The sequence below is a fragment of the Durio zibethinus genome, unplaced genomic scaffold (genome assembly GCF_047325235.1).
Source record: "Durio zibethinus cultivar Kanyao isolate XHJ-2024 unplaced genomic scaffold, ASM4732523v1 HiC_scaffold_54, whole genome shotgun sequence".
NCBI classification, from domain to species: domain Eukaryota; kingdom Viridiplantae; phylum Streptophyta; class Magnoliopsida; order Malvales; family Malvaceae; genus Durio; species Durio zibethinus.
Genome location: NW_028322677.1, coordinates 67,501 through 77,500, shown reverse-complemented (window position 1 = coordinate 77,500; position 10,000 = coordinate 67,501).

Below are 10,000 nucleotides of genomic sequence, written 5' to 3'. Positions count from 1 at the left end.
GGAGCTCGGCTCCCTTTTTTTGCATGCAAGCCAACCGATCGAGGCCATGGGCGCCTGCCGGTCACCGGAGCAACCAGTCGCCGGACAAAAATCGCCGGAAGGCATGCACGCCCTGTATTTCGTTCGAGGGACGTTGGCCGGGGTGCACGCAATGGGAGGCCCATCGCGCACACCTACTCCCCCCGTGGGGGGGGGAGAGGGGGTGCCGGACCACCACCCCCTAAAGAGCATTAGAGATTTTACAGATATGCTACCAGTAGACGTTAAAATGTCTGAAACGGGGACACTTTTTCCAAACAAGCAAATCCCACACCGAGGGTGCGCAGGTGCCGATGGTGGTCGAGGCATGTGCCCGCAACAAGGGCCAACGTGAGCCGATGGTGGTCGAGGCAACCGCCCGCACCAGCTCGAGGCATGTGCCCACACCAAGGCCCGGCATGTATCGATGGTGTTCGACGTAGGGGCAATCTTCTGCTGATGGTGGTCGAGGCAAGAGCCCGCACCAAGGGCCAGCGTGTGCCCATGGTGCTCGAGGCAACCGTCCGCACCAGGGCCCAGCGTGTGCCGATGGTGGTCGAGGCAACCGCCCGCACCAGGGCCCAGCGTGTGCCGATGGTGCTCGAGGCAACCGCCCGCACCAAGGGCCGGCTTGTGCCGATGGTGTTCGAGGCAACCGCCCGCACCAGGGCCCAGCGTGTGCCGATGGTGGTCGAGGCAACCGCCAGCACCAGGGCCCAGCGTGTGCCGATGGTGGTCGAGGCAACCGCCCGCACCAGGGCCCAGCGTGTGCCGATGGTGGTCGAGGCAACCGCCCGCACCAGGGCCCAGCGTGTGCCGATGGTGGTCGAGGCAAGCGCCCTCACCAGGGCCCAGCGTGTGCCGATGGTGGTCGAGGCAAGCGCCCGCACCAAGGCCGAGCGTGTGCCGATGGTGGTCGAGGCAAGCGCCCGCACCAGGGCGCAGCGTGTGCCGATGGTGGTCGAGGCAAGCGCCCTCACCAAGGCCGAGCGTGTGCCGATGGTGGTCGAGGCAACCGGCCGCACCAAGGGCCGGCGTGTGCCGATGGTGTTCGAGGCAACCGCCCGCACCAGGGCCCAGCGTGTGCCGATGGTGGTCGAGCCAGGAGCCCGCACCAAGGGCCGGCTTGTGTCGATGGTGTTCGGGGCAACCGCCCGTACCAGGGCCCAGCGTGTGCCGATGGTGCTGGGGGCAAGCGCCCGCCCCAGGGCCCAGCGTGTGCCGATGGTTATCGGGGCAACCGGCCGCACCAGGGCCCAGGGTCTCCCGATGGTGCTCGAGGCAACCGCCCGCACCAAGGCTCAGCATGTGCCGATTGTGATCGAGGCAACAACCCACACCAGGGCCCAGCTTGTGCCGATGGCGGTCGAGGCAAGTGCCCGTACCGAAGGGCAGCCTATGCCGATGATGGTCGATGCATGTGCCATCACCATGCGTCATCATGTGCCATTGATGGTCGAGGCCTTGGCCGAAGTTCGATTTTGAGCCACGGTGCCCATGCTTGGCTCCAGCATGTGCTGGTGCCGCATTTTTTTCACTCGGGACAGCATCGCCGGAGCATCGCCGGAGTACCGCCGGAGAACCTGACCGGCGGCATTGGGGTTCCGGCGATTGGGAGGGGGGCCGGGGGGGTGTGCGCACATGATGTGCGATGGGTGCTGGTACTTGGCCTTGTGTTGGCCCCCTATCCCTCATCAAACCTCTGAGAATTCACACCCCCTTAAAGAGCATTTGAGATTTTACAGGTTTGCTACCAGTAGCCGTTAAAGTGTCTGAAATGGGGACACTTTTTTCAAACGGTCACAAAATCTTCTCTACTTCGAGTTTTTAGCTGAATTTTTTTGTGCATGCCAACAAAAATAGAAGGATCATGCCTACAAAATTTGGGGCCAAAAATCCTTATAAAAAAATTTTAAAAATTCCCGAACCGCAAAAAGTTTCGAAAATCGTGAAAAATAGAAAACGAGTCATCTTCCAACGAAACTTCACGTGAAGGCTTAGGGGACCATTGTATGAATTTACAAGCCATAAAAATGGCATTGGCACGGCAGAAATTTGAAGATGTGCCTAAACCCACCAGGGCCCAGCGTGTGCCGATGGTGCTCGAGGCAACCGCCCGCACCAGGGCCCAGCGTGTGCCGATGGTGGTCGAGGCAACCGCCCGCACCAGGGCCGATAGTGTGCCGATGGTGCTCGAGGCAACCTGTCGCACCAGGGCCCAGCGTGTGCCGATGGTGATCGAGGTAACCTGCCGCACCAGGGCCCAGCGTGTGCCGATGGTGGTCGAGGCAAGTTCCCGCACCAGCGCCCAGCGTGTGCCGATGGTGCTCGAGGCAACCGACCGCACCAGGGCCCAGCGTGTGCCGATGGTGCTCGAGGCAACCTGCCGCACCAGGGCCCAGCGTCTGCCGATGGTGCTCGAGGCAACCTGCCGCACCAGGGCCCAGCGTCTGCCGATGGTGCTCGAGGCAAGCGCCCGCACCAGGGCCCAGCGTGTGCCGATGGTGGTCGAGGCAAGCGCCCGCACCAGGGCCCAGCGTGTGCCGATGGTGCTCGAGGCAACCTGCCGCACCAGGGCCCAGCGTGTGCCGATGGTGCTCGAGGCAACCGACCGCACCAGGGCCGAGCGTGTGCCGATGGTGGTCGAGGCAAGCGCCCGCACCAGGGCCCAGCGTGTGCCGATGGTGGTCGAGGCAACCTGCCGCACCAGGGCCCAGCGTGTGCCGATGGTGCTCGAGGCAACCGACCGCACCAGGGCCGAGCGTGTGCCGATGGTGCTCGAGGCAAGCGCCCGCACCAGGGCCCAGCGTGTGCCGATGGTGCTCGAGGCAACCTGCCGCACCAGGGCCCAGCGTGTGCCGATGGTGCTCGAGGCAACCTGCCGCACCAGGGCCCAGCGTGTGCCGATGGTGGTCGAGGCAAGCGCCCGCACCAGGGCCCAGCGTGTGCCGATGGTGGTCGAGGCAAGCGCCCGCACCAGGGCCCAGCGTGTGCCGATGGTGGTCGAGGCAACCGCCCGCACCAGGGCCCAGCGTGTGCCGATGGTGGTCGAGGCAACCTGCCGCACCAGGGCGGAGCGTGTGCCGATGGTGGTCGAGGCAAGCGCCCGCACCAGGGCCCAGCGTGTGCCGATGGTGGTCGAGGCAACCTGCCGCACCAGGGCGGAGCGTGTGCCGATGGTGGTCGAGGCTGCCGATGGTGGTCGAGGCAACGTGCCGCACCAGGGCCCAGCGTGTGCCGATGGTGCTCGAGGCAACCGACCGCACCAGGGCCGAGCGTGTGCCGATGGTGCTCGAGGCAAGCTGCCGCACCAGGGCCCAGCGTGTGCCGATGGTGGTCGAGGCAACCGCCCGCACCAGGGCCCAGCGTGTGCCGATGGTGATCGAGGCAACCGACCGCACCAGGGCCCAGCGTGTGCCGATGGTGCTCGAGGCAACCTGCCGCACCAGGGCCCAGCGTGTGCCGATGGTCGTCGAGGGAACCTGCCGCACCAGGGCCCAGCGTGTGCCGATGGTGGTCGAGGCAAGCGCCCGCACCAGGGCCCAGAGTGTGCCGATGGTGCTCGAGGCAACCGACCGCACCAGGGCCCAGCGTGTGCCGATGGTGCTCGAGGCAACCTGCCGCACCAGGGCCCAGCGTGTGCCGATGGTGGTCGAGGCAAGCGCCCGCACCAGGGCCCAGCGTGTGCCGATGGTGGTCGAGGCAAGCGCCCGCACCAGGGCCCAGCGTGTGCCGATGGTGCACCAGGGCCCAGCGTGTGCCGATGGTGCTCGAGGCAACCGACCGCACCAGGGCCCAGCGTGTGCCGATGGTGGTCGAGGCAAGCGGCCGCACCAGGGCCCAGCGTGTGCCGATGGTGGTCGAGGCAAGCGCCCGTGTCACGGGCTCCGACCTTAGACTCAGAATCCGTGCGGCCTTAGGCTTGGAATCTCGTCCTTGATGCCTAAGTCAGCCTAAAACACAAGCGTGCGGGCACTAGAACAAAGGGAAGGGCTGATTACGCAAGTTAAAGAGAAACAGGACAGAAAAACAGAATTCTGGAAATGCTCTTGTATTCACTGAAACAGAAGTGTTTGATGGTGTACAAATGAGGGTGGAGCAGCCCTCTATTTATAGTTGAGGCTCCAGCTACAACTTAATGGCAAATCCCTAAAATAAAGGCTACAATCATGGGATTACATTTAATCAAGATGCTGGTTCCTGATTTTCAGGGTCAACCAAATCTGCCAGGATGCTGATGCTGATCCTGCCTGGTTCCAGAAGCTTCCCTTGCGTATCCAGCACCTCGGGCCCTTCTGGATGTGGTGCGGGCAGCCCAAATGCCAGGCCTTGGTCTCATGAGTTGGCCTGCAAGATGGGCGGGCGTTTGGAGCTCGTTTGACAGGCTTTGCGCACTGATACCCGCCAGCACGCCTGGTCTGCGGGCCTTAGCTGCTGGCTCGCCTGCTGGTCTGGCTGATGTGCCTGGCGCGCCCGCCCAGGGCGTGACATTCTCCCCCACCTGATTGCGCAACGCCCTCGTTGCGTCTTCTGCATGGTACTGCCTGATCTGGTCCTCGAACTGCCATAAGTCCTCTGCTGGTTCCCAGCTCGCCTCACTGTCTGGAAGTCCCTTCCAGCGCACCAAGTACTCATGTCTTGGTTGATAGTTCTTCCGTCTCACTTCCCGGTCAGCCATAATGCTGTGGACCTCCTTCTCATATGAGGCCCTTGCTCCCAACGGTGCACGCTTTGACTCTGCCCGTCCTGGATCTCCCTCATCCTCATGGAACGGCTTGAGCATGCTCACATGGAACACCGGGTGTACCCTCGGCTTGGGTGGCATATCCAGCTTGTAGGCAACCTTGCCTACCCTCTTGACTACTCGGAAAGGTCCCTCATACCTCCGGACTAGGCCTTTGTGCAGCCCCCTGTGGCGCACAATGGGATGCAGCTTCACCAACACCAAGTCTCCAACCTGGAACTGCACATCCCGCCTCTTCTGGTCTGCCCACTTCTTCGACCTCTTGGCCGCCTTGTGTAGACAAACTCTGGCCAAGTCAGCTTGCTCCTGCCATGCCTTGGCAAACTTGTATGCTGCTGGATTCGGCCCTGTATAACCTGCAGCAATCGAACCGGGTGTTAGTGGTTGTTGCCCTGTCACAACCTCAAATGGGCTCTGGTTCGTTGCCTCGCTCCTTTGCAAGTTGTAGGAAAACTGCGCAATATCCAGTAGCTTTGGCCAGTCCCTTTGTGTGGCACTCACATAGTGCCTGAGGTAGACCTCCAGTAGTCCATTCACACGTTCTGTCTGCCCATCGGTCTGCGGATGCATGCTGGTGGAAAAGTTCAAGTCTGACCCCAACAGCTTGAACAACTCAGTCCAGAACCTGCCCGTGAAACGCCCGTCCCGATCACTAACAATGGTCCTCGGCACTCCCCAGTACTTCACCATGTTCTTCAGGAACAATCGAGCTGCCTCCTCGGCTGGGCACTCCTTGGTTGCTGGAATGAAGATTCCATATTTGGAAAACCTGTCCACCACTACCATGATGCTTCCAAACCCCTCTGTCTTGGGTAGACCGACTATAAAGTCCAGAGAAACACTCTCCCATGGTCGCTCTGGCACTGGCAATGGCTCCAAGAGACCCCCTGGTTTCTTGAGCTCCACCTTGTCCTGTTGGCACACAAGACAAGTCTTCACATAGGCCTCCACATCGTCCCTCATGTGCGGCCAGTAGTACCGGTCCTCGATCAGCGCCAAGGTGCGGCTCACTCCTGGGTGTCCAGCCCACCTTGAATCATGACACTCTTGCAAAACTTCCTTGCGGAGCTTCCCGTGCTGCGGCACAAACAGTCTACTGCCCCTGGTGTACAGCAACCCATCCTGCAACCAAAACCGCCTAGTCTTACCTTGCTGGGCGTACTCCATCAGAGCCTTGGCTGTAGGATCATGCGCAAGTCCCTCCTTGATGCGCGGCACCAGTGACCCCTCTGGTTGGCTAATGGCAGCAAGGTTAGCCTTCCTGCTCAGGGCGTCTGCCACTAGGTTCGCCCGTCCTGGCTTGTACTCCATCTGGAAATCAAATTCTGCAAGAAAATCTTGCCATCTCGCCTGCTTGGGGGACAGCTTCTTCTGCGTCTGGAAGTAGCTGGTCGCCACATTGTCCGTTCTCACCACGAACCTTGACCCCAACAGGTAATGGCGCCAAGTGCGCAAGCAGTGCACCACTGCAGTCATCTCCTTCTCTTGGACCGTGTACTTGCGTTCAGTCTCGTTCAGCTTCCTGCTCTCAAACGCGACTGGACGTCCCTCTTGCATCAACACGCCCCCTATGGCAAAGTCTGATGCATCCGTATGCACCTCATACGGCTTGGCATGGTCTGGCAAGGCCAAGACTGGCTCCTCGGTCACAGCCCGCTTCAACCTGTCAAAGGCTTCCTGGCACCCTGCGCTCCACTCCCATGCTCTCCCTTTCTTGAGCAAGTCAGTCAATGGCGTGGCTATTGCTGAGTGACCCTTGATGAAGCGCCTGTAGTAGTTAACCAGCCCAAGGAACGATCTCAACTCAGTGACCTTGGCTGGCGGTTGCCACTCCAGGATGGCGTCTATCTTGCCTTCATCCATGCGTATCCTGCCACCTCCCACTATGTGGCCAAGGAATGGGATCTCCTGCTGGGCGAATGAGCACTTCTCCCTCTTGACAAACAGCTTGTGCGCCCGCAACACCTCGAACACCTGTCTCAAGTGGTCTACATGCTCTCCCAAAGTCTGGCTGTAGATCACAATGTCATCCAAATAAACCACAACAAACCGATCAAGGAATGACTGAAGTACCTTGTTCATAAGGGTGCAGAATGTTGCTGGGGCATTCGTGAGTCCGAAAGGCATCACCAAGAACTCATACGAACCATACCGCGTGACACATGCTGTCTTTTGCTCATCTCCCTCCGCGATCCTGACTTGATAATAGCCTGACCTCAAATCCAGCTTGGTGAACCACCTTGCGCTCCCAAGTTGATCGAACAAGTCCGCAATGAGTGGGATGGGGTACTTGTTCTTAATGGTCAGCTTGTTCAAAGCCCGGTAGTCTATGCACAGCCGCAACGACCCATCATGCTTGCGCTGGAATAGAACCGGTGCACCATAGGGTGCTTTCGATGGCCTGATGAAGCCAGCATCAACTAACTCCTTGAGCTGCTTCCTCAACTCCTCCAACTCTGGTGGAGACATTCGGTAAGGGGCTCTGGCTGGTGGCTTGGCCTCGGACACCAGCTCGATCTTGTGGTCCACCTCCCTCTTAGGTGGTAGCTTGCTAGGCAGCTTTGCGGGCATCACATCACTAAAGGTCTTCAGCACCTTTAGCACCTCCAAGGGTGACTCGGTCTCCTTCTCCCTTGGCTCATCATATTTCAGGGCTGCCAAGAAGGTGTCTTCTTGTCTGCTTACCGCCTTGGCAAATTGGATGGCTGACACCACCCGTGACCCAACTCCAGACCCTCTCCTCAATGGTACTAGGCATTGGCACCGTGCATCCAAGATGCAAACACAATCGGCAAAAGGCACAAGGAGGGCGTTAATCCGAACAAGGAAATCCAACCCAATCACAAACTCATAGTCGTCAAGGGGTATTACCTCAATGGTCTCCTTGCCTTTCCAATCTCCAAGCTGCAACTCCACTCCCCGTGCTACTCCAATGGCTGGAACTTCCTTGGAGTTCACCGTCTTAATGGTACCAGTCCCTTTCTGCACCTTTAGTCCGAGCTTCCGGGCTCCATCACCTGAAATAAAAAGATGTGAGGCACCTGTGTCCACCAGTGCGCTCACCTTCTGACCCGCAACCATCAGATCCGCAAACATCAAGCCCTTTGGCTTGCGGCTCCCCTTACTCTGGACAGCATTGAGCACCAACGACCCAAGCTTTGCTGCCCCTGACTCTGGCTCCTCGTCAGACTCCCTGTCTACAGCAGCCAGCTTGCCCTTCTGCGGGCAATTGCGTGCTATGTGGCTCCCTCCACATAGGTAACATGCTAGTGGCTCTCGGTCCCCCTTTGCTTTCCACTTGCCTGTTGATGGCTTCCTCTCGCCATCCTTGGTTGAACGGTCTCGGTCTCCATCCTTGGACTCCCGGTCACGGTCCTTCCCATTGGACTGCTTCTTCCGGTCCCTATCGTCCCTGCCCTTACCCTTGGGCTTGGTAGACTCGAACTTGTTCAGAGGCTTGAACTCTATCAATGCCTCGGCAGTGGTCATGGCTTTAGCCAAGTCATGAACTCCCCTCCTTTGTAGCTCATGCTTCACCCACGGCTTCAGCCCATCCATGAAAGCAAAGAATGCGTCCTTCTCGCCTAGATCCGAGATCTGTAGCATCAGTTCAGAGAATTTTTGAACATACTCTCTTATGTTCCCTTGCTGGCTCAACCTGCGCAACTTTGCCCGTGCCTCATCATCGGCATACTCCGGGTAAAATTGTTCTCTGAACTCCTTTTGGAACTCTGTCCAGGTTCCAATCTTAGCGTTCCCACGCCTGACATCATCACACCTGCGCCTCCACCACAATAAGGCTACATCAGTGAGATACATAGCAGCGGTGCTTACCTTTATCGCCTCGTCTTGCATGCCCATGGCCTGGAAGTACTGCTCCATACCCCAAAGGTAGTTGTCTACTTCTTTGGCCGCCCTAGTCCCCTTAAACTCCTTAGGCTTGGGGACATCCAATCTGGATCTGGACACTCCAGCAAACATGCCATTCCCAATGGCAGTCTTGCAAGTCACGAGCTCACTGGTAAGCTCCTCCATCCGCTGGCGCATGGCCTCCATGCCATGGCGCATGGCCTCCATGCCATCTCGCAAAGTCAGAACTTCCGCCTCCAAGGATTCATTCTTTTGGGTGATCGCATCCAGGCCATTGTTGAGAGCAGCTGCTAGCTCACTTTGGATCTCCTCCCCCATGGAGTCTAGCGATGCAATGTGAGTTTCTACTTCCTCCAGCTTCTCCCCCATGTCGCCTATGGTCACCTCCACCTTGGCCAGCCTACCGTCCATGGTAGACCAGATATCTCTAGAACAAGCTTTCTTGCCTCTTCCTCGCCCATGCTCCTGGGCCTCTGGTTGTTGGCTAGCAACGTCGCTTTGGGATGCCATCTCCTCAATCACGATCTAACCTGCACAACACAAACACGCAGAATCGAACTCGCTCTGATACCAACTGTCACGGGCTCCGACCTTAGACTCAGAATCCGTGCGGCCTTAGGCTTGGAATCTCGTCCTTGATGCCTAAGTCAGCCTAAAACACAAGCGTGCGGGCACTAGAACAAAGGGAAGGGCTGATTACGCAAGTTAAAGAGAAACAGGACAGAAAAACAGAATTCTGGAAATGCTCTTGTATTCACTGAAACAGAAGTGTTTGATGGTGTACAAATGAGGGTGGAGCAGCCCTCTATTTATAGTTGAGGCTCCAGCTACAACTTAATGGCAAATCCCTAAAATAAAGGCTACAATCATGGGATTACATTTAATCAAGATGCTGGTTCCTGATTTTCAGGGTCAACCAAATCTGCCAGGATGCTGATGCTGATCCTGCCTGGTTCCAGAAGCTTCCCTTGCGTATCCAGCACCTCGGGCCCTTCTGGATGTGGTGCGGGCAGCCCAAATGCCAGGCCTTGGTCTCATGAGTTGGCCTGCAAGATGGGCGGGCGTTTGGAGCTCGTTTGACAGGCTTTGCGCACTGATACCCGCCAGCACGCCTGGTCTGCGGGCCTTAGCTGCTGGCTCGCCTGCTGGTCTGGCTGATGTGCCTGGCGCGCCCGCCCAGGGCGTGACACCCGCACCAGGGCCCAGCGTGTGCCGATGGTGGTCGAGGCAAGCGCCCGCACCAGGGCCCAACGTGTGCCGATGGTGCTGGGGGCAACCGCCCGCACCAGGGCCCAGCGTGTGCCGATGGTGATCGAGGCAACCGCCCGCCCCAGGGCCCAGCGTGTGCCGATGGTGGTCGAGGCAAGC